Source organism: Apteryx rowi, unplaced genomic scaffold (assembly GCF_003343035.1).
Source record: "Apteryx rowi isolate R43461 unplaced genomic scaffold, aptRow1 scaffold_81, whole genome shotgun sequence".
Lineage (NCBI taxonomy): Eukaryota > Metazoa > Chordata > Aves > Apterygiformes > Apterygidae > Apteryx > Apteryx rowi.
Window position 1 is genome coordinate 2,749,960 of NW_020451105.1, and position 9,114 is coordinate 2,759,073.

Here is a 9,114-nt window from a genome sequence, read left to right on the forward strand (position 1 = left end):
GGCGCCCGGCTCGCAGGCGAAGGCCGGCCTCCGCAAAGAGCGACCCCGCCGCACACAGGCTTTTCCCGGGAAGTTTTCACGGCCGCGCGGGGCTTTGGGCGACTGGCCGAAGCGGAGGGGCGCGGGCTTCTCCGCTGCGTTTTGGCCGGGGAAAAGCAGAAGTAGCCCCGAAGCCAGGGCCCCAGCCCGGGCACAGGCCCCCGGGGCGCCGCGGCTCCCCGCGGGCGAGCGCCGGCCTGTCCCCTGCGGAGGGAGCGGTGGCCCCGAGGGCCGCTCCGGCCGCGAAGGCGGCTGCGTCTCCAGGCTCCCTAACGACGCTCGGCGACCTCGTCGAGAGCTTGAATGGAGGCTGCAGGGGCGAAGCTATATTAAGACACCTAAGGCTTCACCTTTAGAATTCAGCACAAGGAACAGTAACTGTTGGTTCGTTCAAAGCTTTTCTAGATCCCCCCTTTTCTTGAAAATCCTTCTATTGTGCCAATCAAGCAGATGGTTTGCAGGAAATATAGCTTGGCCCCAGTGACCGAAACTAATTTTAACTAGCTTTCCAAGCCTGGCACGTTTGTTTTGCTCTTACAAAATAGCTAAAAAAACAGCTGGCAAGGGTGAATTAAACCCATTAAAGACACATTTATAAGAAATTATATTCACATAGGTTGCTTGAACCCCCCTAAGAGGGGAGAGATGAGCGTATTGAAATGAAAATGTCCCCGAATACACTACCCTCCTTAACATCGCCTGAGAGTCTCAAAACATTTTACTAAATAGATTAACTTGACTATTGTTTTGCATCACATTTATCAGCTTCATTAAGTGAATAGCTGAACAAATATATTACGCATGCATGAAAAGCTCTTTTGGGGGCTGCCTTATTGTGTCCTCAGCCCTGACAGGTGGTTAACTGTGTTTCTCTCTCCTCTCCCCCTTTCTGCGCAAAGAAAGAGGGATCTTGGACAGAGCGCACAGCCCAGACTTGGCAAAGGGACCTAGAGGGGAGAGTTACTTTCTTTTCCCTCACCATTCATCCGGCCAGCCCAGAGTGCACACAGTCTGAAATGCAACCAGATGATCTGATCATGTCAGAAGTAATTAACTTTAGTTTAGTCTCTGTGTCTTGCTTGTGCTTTACTAACTCCTTCCAAGCCTGTTTAATTTGCGTCCTTTCTTCTCAATTTGATTATTTTTGTCCACTTCGTCCTTTTATCTTTTCCTCAACCTCTACCTTTGTTTAAAAAAATTATCTGGGGTTGAACAATCCCTCTTCTTTCTTCTCCACTGATCTGTCTAATAAACAAACAAACACGCAACCTCCCTAAAAACAACTCCTTTCATGAGCTAAGATCTGCACATTTTGGAGAGCTAGGATTTGCAAAATGCAATATAGTGTTTTACTCTTTGTCTTAATTTCATGATCATTTATCGTGGTGGAAACTAGCTGGGAACTGGGCGATGATTACTCAGAGCCTCAGATCCTGGAGGCCGCAGTCCTGCTTGTCTGAATTATGGTCTCTGCCACAAGAGTTTCCAAGTTAGACTGTACATATGAAGCATGGAGGATTAGAGAACAGACTACTATCCAGTTTTACTTTTTCCACTATGTGTTTTTAATGTTCTCCTAAAGAAGTTATGAATAATTAAAAGATTTTTTTTTTTTTTTAAATCAGGTCCTAAATCTACTCCTACCAAATTACTCCAAGTCAAAGTGGTGATCCTTTGCTTAGGTCAATGGCAAACTTCTCAGCTCAGATGGATTCACTGAAATCTCTAGTTGCTGGGCAATTTTATTTGTTAAGTGCTGGGAGTTTAGGATCCCATTATTTTTTCACTCATAAAGTCCTAGTTCTGCTCCCCATTTTCCAGGTTATAACATGAAAGACAAACTTCCAGGAAAGGACTCTGTCAGAATGTTGCCTGAGGGGCAATTCAGCAGGAGAATGAATGTGTCCTGGGGGGATTCTGGGGGTTGGGGACAGCAAACTTTAAGGTTGCTGTCACCTTTGACTGATGGTTTAAAATGGTTTCCTGTCCTTGTTTTTGTCTGGTGAAGTGGTGTGTGATGGGGAAAGGGCAGCAGTGGGCTGCAGTGTGAGAAGGGAAGCGACCACCTTCCTTTCAGATCCAGCGGCCCCCCGTGTCAGGAGAGTGACAGGCGTAGGGCCCTGAGCTCACGCACTCCTTTGATGCCTGCAGCAAGATCAGACACAATCTTTCAGAGGCTGCGCTCCATCCCTCAGCCTGCTGCAGGAGAACGTCGAGCTCTGCCTCACAGGGAAGGAGGAGGGCAGAAGCCATTGCTTTTGGGCACCCTGTAGGATTAAACCAGGACCTTCTTTTACCTGTACCCTTTTTTTTTAAAAAGATCAGACCACGATCCCCTAAAATTCCTTGACTTTTACCATGCCAGACAACTGATCTCGTGCTTCCTTGGGGCTTAAGTCCCAAGTGTGTAGGTAGCTGGTGAACTGTAGTGCGTCTGTAGAAGAGACTATCTATACAGGCCCCTTCAGAGAAGATGCAACACTTGACGTTTCCAGAAGGAGGGAGCTGTTTTTGTGGATGTTGCTATGAACTAGATGAGGGGATGGAGTGTGCTTGATTTTCAGAGCTCTGACTGAAGAAGAAGGCTGACAGACTTTGTCCCTCAGTGTTTACCTTTATAGAGCCAGTGAGAAAGGCAAGAGCAAGCAGTGGTCCATGTGTTCTGCTCCTGGTTACTTTGTGAAATTTGGAAGGTCAAATGCAAAAAAGCAGCTGTATTTCTATTTGTCTTTCTGGGGTACTTTTTGCCAAGGGAGATGCTTCAGGTAGAGAAAACCAAGGAGAATGGAATAATAATGACAGAGGAACGAATAGCTTCATAGTCTTCTGTACCATGGACATCGCTCCAGGCTTCTCAAGTTTAAGTCTCTGGATTCAGGACCACTAATTCCTAGCAGAGCAAGCAGCTTTTGCACTGGAGCTCAACTTGTGAGAAAGAGTTGTTCTCCTTCGAAAATACTTGTCTCACTGCAGAGGCTAGAATGGGCTTGCATTCTTCCAGACCTTGCTTTGCATGCAGGGTGATTTCACTGTGTTCAGAAATGAAAGTCCTTTTCATTTTGTCACCAGGAAAAGCTGATGAGGTTCTGATTTCACTTACGCTTGTAAAACTCCCCTGAAATAACAGAGACCAGAATCTTTCTGATAGGAGTTTAACCAACCTGCAGAAAGTACTTTCCTTCTTAATGGATTCTGTTTCTTTCTAATAAACAGAAAAAATGGCTTACTTGTTTTCAACCAGCCATGAGAATGGATAGATACATGTGGAGTGTGTCCAAATTTTCTGCTCGTGTCTTCAGCTTTTTGAAAGCAAATGGGAATCTCTAGGAATAAGTGGCATGCAAATGTGTAAAAAACTTGCTCTGTCAGAGCTGAAGTCGGGGCAAAACTCATGCTAATATCAATTTTAGGGTTAAGCCCTAAAAGAATAGGAATGTACTTGTCTCTTTTCAGTACTTTGTCAGGAGTGTTTTAATACTGCAGGGAAATATCAAAGGAGACTGAAGTTTAGATTTAGTTTAGTTAGACAGCCAGGATGTCTGAATTGGGTCTTCACAGTCTGAAACAGGCTTTCTCAGATTTCTGGTTATGCCCATAGAAATGAGAACTACTGTAAGAAAATCATATCTTGATGCTTGCATTCACACTTTGAGCTCTCATTGTGACTTTTGTGTCTTTCTTCTCTTTGCTTTTCCTTTTGCTTTAAAAAATGGAAGAGGCTAGAGAACATCAAAGCTTTTGTTTCTAGAAGGGTCTCAGGGGTGCTGGATAGGATTTAGGAGATTTTAAATTTGACTTGAGGAAATCTGGTAAGGTCAGATTGTCCTGGCAGTGTTAAGCATTGCTCTCGTGGCAGGGTGCAAGGGGGTCAGGACTGTGAGCTGCACAGGTCTGAACTACCGGCAGTTAGTCACAGGCTAGTAAGTAAAAGTGTTGCACCCCTGGTGCTGATGGAGGAGCAGTATATTACTGTCCGATTTACTCATCTGCAAATGTCTTTGAAAATAGATTGTACTGGTTTATTTTTCAAATAGTAATGTTACTCAAACATGGTGCATCTTGGTTAGTCAAACTAACAATTTAGCATCAATTTGGCTATGAACATGGGATGAAATATGCTCTTTTAAAGCAGCCATAGTCTGGGCTGCTACTCATCAGACGTAGGAAGGTCAGGAGAGAAGACGTTAATGTAGCTTTAAGGTACATTTGCATTCTCCTGATTTTGGGATGTTTTGGGAGAAGTAGCCCTCTAGTGTATTTTAGATAGTCCTAGCTTAGGTTTTAAATAAAAGTCTATGGCCTCAACTGCCAACCTTTATCAAGTTTTCCCTAATGGTGTCATACCAAAAAAATGTTTATCCTCCCTTTTTGCTGAAAGCTTACTGTTTCTACTGAAAAATCAGCAGAGGGGAATGTATATAGGCAGGGTTAATTTGCTGTCTTGGATCAAATCCTCTCTTGACTGGCAGTTTAAGCAAAAAGACTGGGCTCTTGCTCTGGAGCAGTTAATATAGGCCTTGTCTCCTGCAGAGCTCATAGCAGAAGAATTCACAGCAGAAGCAGGAGAGGGATAGGACAGGCACTGAAGAATAGCAGTGTTTTCAGCCATTACTGCCCGTGAAAGCTCTGTGTGGGCAGCAGTGCTGCCTAGGCTCTTCTCAGGGCTGGCTGTGAAGGTCTGACCAGGATGCAGACTGGGACTGCAAGTGTCCCATGATTTGTGAAAAGAAGAACAGAAGGATATCCTCTTGCTATCTTCTCCAATTGCTACAGTAGCCCTCAGCCAAAGAGAAGGCTTTTTGATCTCAATTCTGATGCTCCAGCCTTAGTATTTAAAAGACCATTTGAAGTAGGATAAAATAGCCCAGGGATCTGCAAGATGTACTGATATGAGCAAAATGATCCAGTAATTGGATATCTTTCTTTGTATAAACTATTTCATACAAGGGTTTGCATCTGGTCTCAGGCGTAACAGTACCAAATGGGACTGACTCTAGACTGGACTGGTTTGAGATCAGAATTCAAAACTGGGGTATTTGCACTCCTAGCAGATGGATCAGGCTATGAAACAGTCTGTTTCCATGGAAAAATATATGGACTTTGTATGAAAACTTTGGGAAGAACCTTGTCTTGGCTTATTTTACATCTATCATCATGTCTACATGAAAGCACGCGTTTCTCTAAAATGAACATATGAGGCTGAAGTGCACTCACATACTGTGGCTCCTTTTCACCCAGCTTTTAGTGTTTCCATGAGGCCAGTGATTTCAAATTTACTTATGTTGGGAAACCCCACTACACAGCTAGGCTGTTGGGCTGTGTGGAAAAAGCCATGAAGAAAAAACCCGAAAGTCATCCTCCTGGGGACTATTCAGCTGAGAAGCAGCTGTGCCAGGGATGCAGAGTCTTATCTGGAGCTGGGCACTGGGTGGTCACCAGGACTGTCCTACCCCCCCTGCTCACTGGGCAGCACCAGCAGACATTTTGTTACGATTCTGCTGTAGCATATTGTGGCTGCCTCTTCTGAATGTCTGGGGAGCGTTTCCTCTGTGTCTGGCCCAAATCACTCTCCAGATCAGTTCAAGGCCGTGGATCTACCGTGGAGAAGGTTTGGCAACTGCCTTGTTCAGAATCACAGAATAAGTCACCAGAGAACTAATTCACTGGCCCTGCTTGCTTTTTTGGGGGCCAGGAGAACCAAGTATGAAGTGCACAGTGAAAATGCTATTACCCTTGATCCGCGGGCAGGTAATACCTCCCTCGGCAAACTGTGCATCCGCGCGAGAAGCATCAGCCATGCAGCTTAAGCTGTCGATATGTGCAGCACACACAGGTGTCCAGTGGCTGCCTGCAAAGCCCTCCATGAAACAGAACTGCTGTATGCCATGAGAAATACGTGAAATCAAGAACTGCCTGTGCTTTTGAATCTGCGTTTTGAATGTTTTCAGTAGGAGGGGGCCTTTGACTGTATTAATTTTTTACTCTCTAATACACACTGTCCTTTTTAGTCAAAGTAGAAAGACATTTTTCTTGGAAGGGTCCTGCCAGTTCATAGTGAGGTATGTCCTCCTTAAGGCATAAAAGTTACATATTTAACTCTCTAGGTTAGATATTTTTGAAGCATTGCTTGCCTGAAGAGCTGCCGTTAAATCATAGGGTTTGTTTTATGACTTATATTTTCAAATAATGCTTTGTTTAAGTGAGGCAGCCAAGTAATTACTTACAGCTTTTTAAGAATGTGCACTTTGTTTTATTTTCCTCTTCATTTAAATTCCAGAGCGCACAGGACTCACATTTTTAAGTAGATTTTAACCATGACTAGGGAAGCTTAGTTATCAGTTATGCGCTATAAACAATATGCGGGGGGAGATGTTTTGATCAGAGCTATTCAGTTCTTGCTTGCTAATCTAATTACAAAGTGTAGGTTTCCTGACACAGAGCTGCCTGCACAGAAAAGGCTTTTCTCACACCTGGTGGATTGTTTAGCCAAGCTTTTTCAATGCTTACAGTTTTAAAGAAAAAAAAATCTTTTTAAAAAACAAGTTCCTGTGCTGTGCAATAGAAAGAATTTAGTGGTTGTCAACATGAGTTTAGTATAAGGGTGCTGTGTAAAATGTGGGTTCAATTTACATTGACCTTTGGTCATAGTAGCCCAAAACATTGTTTCACTTTTTTTTTTTTTTTTTTAAGAGTTAAGGAGAGTATGAAAGATAACAGATGTCAGTGAGTGTATTAAATTAAATGTGTGCATGTGTATATCTGCACAGACGTAATGCTCATATATTTTGGATGTTTATTGTTAGTGACTCGAGTGCTCTGCAGCTCTGAAAGGGCAGCTTTGAATTGCAGCCCCAGCAAACAGTATTTTTGAACTGTTTAGTCCCCAATTCCTACAAACAAAATAAAGTACCTTGTCGAATAAGGGCCATTGAGCAGGGATGATGGGTTAAGAGTGGGGGTACGAGGTGGCAGCGTGGGTGCTTGTTTATCAGGGAGGAGTTGTCAGTTGTTAGCTGGGCTGGTGAAAGGAGGGACGCTAGAGTCTGATGGCTGGGATAGCATTGATGGGAGGTAACGGAGTAATCGGATTGAAAGTTAGCCATGGTATTTATGTCAGTTCACATTTCGTCAAATGAATAATATGAGGTTGCTACCTAGCCTAGGCCTTGGCCTGGGGGTTCAGTTATAAAGAATCTAGGCCTCATTTGATTCAAATATAAATTAATTCTCACTGGAGCGTTGGCTGATTAATCTATTTGCATAATAGTAGAAGAACTGCAGTGTGGTTACTTTTGTGGGGATTTGGACAAGAAAAGCCTTAAATTCATTTGAAAGAATAGTGTGTGAGAAGTCAGGGAAGCAAAAGCACCTCTATACGGATCCTGAAGCCATTTTTTCCAGACCCCGATGTGCAAAACTCAAGGCTGAATTTGTTCACACAGAAGTCTTACGCTCTCCTGAAAGACAATTATGTTCTAAAGTCCATTTACATTTATTTTCTTGTACTTGATATAAATAGCGTTGCTTTCACTAGTTAGAACCATGGTATACTTTATCATTTTTGATATTTAAGAAAAGTGAGGTCTAAAGAAAAAAGGCACTATGTGTTTGTGGAGTAAATATTGAATTCCAATAAAGCTGTGTGGTGAGATAATGAACTAGGAGAACCAAGTTCACATGAAATGTAAATGCTATTTTTATGTGAGGCTGGTTATAGTTTGTGATAGGGGAATAAAAGATAGATCATGGTTCTGCTGACCAGACAGCACACATCTTACAGCAGTAACAAGGGGAAGGAGAGTGAGTGGAACCAGGTGCTGTTGCTGAACAGAAACTCTAAGAGAAATGTGTTTTGTTTTTTTTTTCCCCCTAACAAGTCTCTCCAGCGTGTATGCTTCTTTCACTTTTTTAGAAGACACCTAAAGACACCCTTGTCGCTGAGGTCAGTATGCAGATACACCCATATGCAGAGTCACACAAACATCTTGCAGGGGCAGAGTATTATTCTGTCACATCCCATTTTTGCCTAAAATTTCAGGTGAAATACTATGCTTTTCTATTTCCTATATAAAATGTTATGTTCCGTTTCACTAGCCACACAGCTGCCGTATTTCACTGATTGGCAAAATAATTGTATGGGTGCACATACATATTAGACTGTTTTGTGAAGCATATTTGGATCCATTAAGTGGACAGAATCATAAAAAATTCACAAAACACAGCAGTGAGAAGTTTGAAAAATGATCCAAATCCTGCTCTTGTTGACTTCTGTAGACATTTTGCCAGTGAAAAAAAAATGCTCTAATTAAGTAAATACAAACCTTCTAGCAAGAATTTTAGGATGCAGTAACAGTGGATTAGCATGCATATGTGTTGGGTACCTCTAGCTTCATATTCTCTGGAGTTGGTTGAATACTCACTGAAAAGTTGGGCAGTTACTCGGACTCACTTGAGTTTTAAACTATCTACTCCTATTAAAGACATCTGGGTTTTGTTAGTGAATGGTACGAGCGTGTGGGGAGGAGGGGTGAATGAAAACAGACTCTGTAATGAACATGTACCTGCTGCAGGCTACAAAGGTTGCCCTCCGAGTTTTGTTGTTTCTGCTAATATCTAATGACCTCAACACAGAAGTGGGGACAGAAAACGTGCCAGCTACCTTCTTCATCTAAGGGCTGAGAAAGCTCACAGTAGATATCCCCAAGATCCCTGATGAAACCTTCAAATCCAGATACTTAGGAAGAATCAAATTGATGTTGCAGATTGTAATGAAGCTAAAGAAATGACACTGTAAAAATTATCCACATCCTAAGTCGAAATATTGTAATTTGTAGGTCACATATAAGTTATATGTCCACACCTGGGAACTGTGGCCCACACCTGTGAATTCAGGCCCACCAAGAGCACACTTTAGTGTAGTTATTATTTTGACTTGCCTTTCACCCTGTTGATTATGTTCCTATAATATTTTCGGTTTTTCCAAAGCAATTTGGAAAGGATATGCCGCTCCTTAATTGAATGCTGCCTTTTTCTGAGCTGGGAGTTAGACAAAAGAACCTGAAAAACAGCCATTGA